Source organism: Macrobrachium nipponense, chromosome 21 (assembly GCF_015104395.2).
Source record: "Macrobrachium nipponense isolate FS-2020 chromosome 21, ASM1510439v2, whole genome shotgun sequence".
Taxonomy (NCBI): Eukaryota; Metazoa; Arthropoda; class Malacostraca; order Decapoda; family Palaemonidae; genus Macrobrachium; species Macrobrachium nipponense.
Window position 1 is genome coordinate 23,827,462 of NC_087212.1, and position 5,000 is coordinate 23,832,461.

The window sequence follows — 5,000 nt, forward strand, 5'->3', positions numbered from 1 at the left end:
ATCGAAGCGCGCAAATATTCAGCTCAGTCGTAGTTGCCCAGGAGGTAAGTGTATGTAGGTGGTTCGGCGATTCTGTCTTCACGAGCAGTTACCGAGCACAGCTTCGGTACCATGCTTCGAAGCCATGCTTAGCCAAGTATCGTGTATAAGAGCCCTTAAATGACCTCAACAGAAAGCCATCATCGATACTCTCAAGAAACGTACGTTACCCATTCATGATGATCCAATACCTTACAGTGGCTTTTGCCACTTTATCAACATCATCGTAAGCAACTATCCTTACCTCAAGTAAGTTCTTATGACGTTCAAGACGATTTTGAAACGCTATCCTTCTTACCCTAGACATAAAGGAAATTACACAAAAATATATGACATATGAGAAACAAATCCACAGTTATTGTTCAACAGTTTACTGCTTGATAATACAATTCACAAGAGAAAGCTAATATAACTGTTAAAGTTCGTCAGCTACAACAGGGAAGCCCACACAAACATCATCTACTAACTTCTGGCTCTTTCAATAAACTAAATGCTTTAGGACACGGTGTGTTAAGTGTTTATCACTCCCTAGGATTCGCACTGAAGACTTAATAAGGATAAAAAGGGCCCCTTAACTCAAAATATAACTGAATCTAAATCTTCCCACCATACACAGATTAAGGCGGCTCCAAATTAAAACCACAGTCAGTATTATCTTTCCAGCACGTCTATTGGTTTCCTCTTCCAGAGACAACGGGAACGAAGCCATAAGCCCATAACCCTTAACCGTAATCATACATAAAACTAATGACACCAGCTGTATTAATAACCTCGAGGTCCCGCTATGTTAAAAAGGGTATTTTGACTTTCAGACATTACCGGCTGCTGTTTGCGACTGCCTTCTGCCCAAATTTCCTACTTCCCCCTTAACCGGCCCCTCCCCCACTTCCTTTAACATCGTGAGCTTCCACCCGACCTCAGCCATTAACAACGATTTCAAGACATATTCTTACTCCTAAATAATACCTTTGTTGTTGCTATGGCAACGGTACTTCTTTCGACATCTGCTGTCGACTGTAAACATTACTCTGACAGGTGTTCCGGACACGGGCATTCTTGCTAACAGTACAATGTGGCTGAGGTTGTCTGCAAATGAGCTCAGGGGTAATCAAAAGATGCCAATTTTATATACGTTAACGGGTCCACACCGATTAGTTTCCTTTTTTCTTTTTTTTTTCTTTTTAATTCATAACATAGGTCCAAATCTGTGTGCATCGAAATGTGTGAATAACAATGCTCCAGCGATCTCACATATTTCCAGATAACGTTCCTAAGCACATGCTCCTATACCAACAGGCATCTGGCACACTTTGCTGGTCACCAATCCATGTACTTTGCACACACACACGCAAGCACACCCAACCACCCACACATACAATAGATATAGTATATGTATGTATGTATGTATATATATATATATATTATATACATATGTGTGTGTGTGCATGTGTGTCTGTGTGTGTGTGTATTCAGCAAAGGCCACAGAAATATGAAAATGAGTGCCAAGCGCTTTCGTGTTATTTCAACACACTTTCGAGGTACAATGCTAAAAACACCTAGAACATCTAACAAAGTAATCATAAAAGCTGGAAAAAAATGGAAACATGCTTCTTCAAAGTCCGGTTAAAACCAGTAAAGCAGGCACAGAACAGTCCAACAAGTGATTAAAAAGAAAGTCTTACAAATCTCTTTAACAACAAATGCGTCTATTTTGTACATACCCTGGCTTACATTCAATAAGTTACCGTGATATTTAATCAAAGCATATTCAATAACATTTCTACGAGTTATATTGGTACAATATAAAACAACTTTTGAACCTTTCCAATGAATTAAATGATAAAAGTTATTAATGTGTAAAAATGAAGCACTCGACATTTGTTCCGCTCTCACACTCTTCTTCTTCCCCACATTAAGGGGTCGTCCGGTCGGTTGCCTGATGCGCCTTCTCCACTACCTTCTATCAAAGGCATCATCAGGCATGGTTTATTGTTTGGCAAAGGGGATTTACGACCGCAAGCCTTGCTGTCATCAACCACAGTTACTCGTGGTGGGCCTAGCCTTCTACTAAAAAGTAAGACTGCAAGGCAGCAGTTTCCAAAGTTATTGGCAGTGTACATAGCCTTTTACTAGAAAGTAAAAAGATGGGCTGTGAAATGGGAGGCGACCATCTTGTAGAGCCAATACTCTGAAGGTAAAGACGTATGGTGAAATGCATCACTGGGAATACGTGCATACTAACATCCATACAAATAGAGTAAGTATAGACTAAGAGCCACAATTTCTCGTGATGGCAGAACCTTAGGAAACAAGTGAAATATGCGCCGAAGGAACTGCTTTTCTATACAGCGTATAATGCTGTATGAAACTCTCAGCTACGGCCCATTAAACTCTCAGTCGCAGCCAATAAAACTTTTAGTCAAGGTCCACTGGAGAGCTGTGTTGTTGGTACCTATAGCGGTACCAGATGCACAATTATGGCTAACTTTAATCTTAAATAAAATGTATAAGAAAACTGCAAAGGCTAGAAGGCTGCAATTTAGTATGTTTGATGATTGGAGGGTGGATGATCAACATACCAATTTACCGCCCTCTAGCCTCAGTAGTTATTAAGATCTGAAGGCTTACAGAAAAAGTGCAGGCGGACAGACAAATAGCCATCTCAATAGTTTTCTACTACATAAAATTAAAACTACAGCACTGCTGATTCCAAATTCCTTCTCAGACTTCACTTGTTAAAGTCAACCTTTTCTTCCTAACCATATTGTCAACATCTTTTTTTTTCCAGCAACCGCTCACAATATTAGGCAACTCTAATTCTTTTGGAAGGGCGAGTTCGCAAATTTCTCTTAAAATGTAATATAGATTCAATTTAACTAAGTTTAAAACTGGAGGTTTTTTATAATCTAAAATTCTTTTTCAAGATAATGACTAGTTCTAAAATCACGTAGACATAACAGCAGTATAGCAGATTTTATCACATATTACATACCCGAATACATTCGGGTGCCGTAAAAAAAAATCACATTATACACGATCCAAAATAGAGAATTTAGGCAAAATACAACTCCAAACTTAACGCAACGTTGGTCACCCTGTTACTTAGGGGAGCAAAGATTACACAAAGGCTAACATTGCCGTAGGTTCACTTTCCTGTAGTAGCTATACCTACCTCAAACAAATTTTACCCTATACAGTATATTGAAAAAGCAGGTTAACTAAATATCGCTTAGAGCGCGAAATCATTTTGCACCGCAGCTTGAAACAGCCATTCACAAGACAGCATTGTAAGTGATCATAAAAAGTATAAAAGTAGACCACAACGAGCAAACACCTGTTTTACCTTGAGAAAAAAAGTAGCATCAACAAACGCCGAGCGACACAGTTGCAGGCAACGCTTCCACGCACACCCGGGTCGGAACAAAAGCAAATCTTCAACGGGCAGAAAGTGACAGAGTCACGGACGATGCCCTGGAAGAAAGGCCTCTCTGAAACAATCCACACTGAGAGGAAGGAAGGGGATGGGGAAGGGGAAGGGGAATGAATGGGGGAGAGGCAAGCGGTAAAAGAAAAGAAAAACGAAAGAATAAGAATTGGTGACATTCGTGTCACGAAAATCAGAAAAATATACACAGAGAACGCGAGACGAATGAAAAAAACAATCGATTACAAATAAGCAGTGAAGAGAAAACAGGGAATAAAGTCTTAGCAAACGATTTTAAAAATAAGGACCGAAAGTCTTTATTATTCAAAAATATTTAGGTCCCAAAGTCTTTTATTTTAAAAACTATTTAGGTACCAAAGTCTTTTTATTAAACATATATTTAGGACCCAAAGTAATTTTTATTAAAAATGGATTTAGGACCCAAACTCTTTTTAATTAAAAAATATTTAGGACCGATATTATTTTTATCAAAAAATATTTAACTAGAAGCCAACCATTAAAATTACTCAAATTAATTTAGCATTTTGCCACGAACAAATGAAAACCAGAAAACAAAACAATAATAACTTCTGAAGGCATAAAAATGCTTAAAGAGATCAAACACTCTTAACTGATCAAATATAAACCTTTCCAAGACCCTTTATCACGCTTAGTAAGAGGACGTTAACATGAAGTGGAAAGCAGTTCAAGTAACTATGGTATTCACAAATACTTGAAGCCAATACAAACGATATTATAAAATATAAACTTTAACTGTCGCCTATATAACATATTTACTTCGTTACAGAAATACAAATCCTACAATAAAAGCGTTGGCTCAAGAGGACACCCATAAAATAATATATAAATAAAAAAATAAATAAATAACTAGCTTATAAAACAATTCAGAAGGACAGAATCATGTTACTCGGCACTTTCGCCAGTGTTTCTGAAAATCGAGAGAGAGAGAGAGAGAGAGAGAGAGAGAGAGAGAGAGAGAGAGAGAGAGAGAGAAAGCATGACAGCAGCATTTTAGACAACGAAAACAAAGAGACCTGTGTTATTTGACCAAAAGCAGAAAAAGAACAGACAGGAATGACGCTGCTCTATTCTGCTTGCTGGCCTGTCAAGCTCTCGGCTATGCGGTCGATCTGGAACGATTGTCTTTTCTCGTGGGTGTTTTCCAATGCAAATAAGAAAACGAATGACATCCGTTGATAAACTCTTTCATGATTTAACAGCTGAGTTACTGCTTTCATCTGATGGTTTCAATTTTCTTCAAAGCTTGATTTGATCAAGTTTCGCTCTTTCGCATACACGTCTACGCATAAATATTCACACAGCGAAGGTAAACAGGTTGCGCACAGAAAATAATATTGGCTTTTCGACAATATGATAATTGTAAATTGCCCTTATAATAGGCATTGCATTCTGATCTTTAAATTTACACTGAACGGTAAATATTTCATGTAAAAATTTGGCGTGGCAACGGGATGTCCACTCTACCCTATGCTAAGTAATCTTTACATGGAGTTGC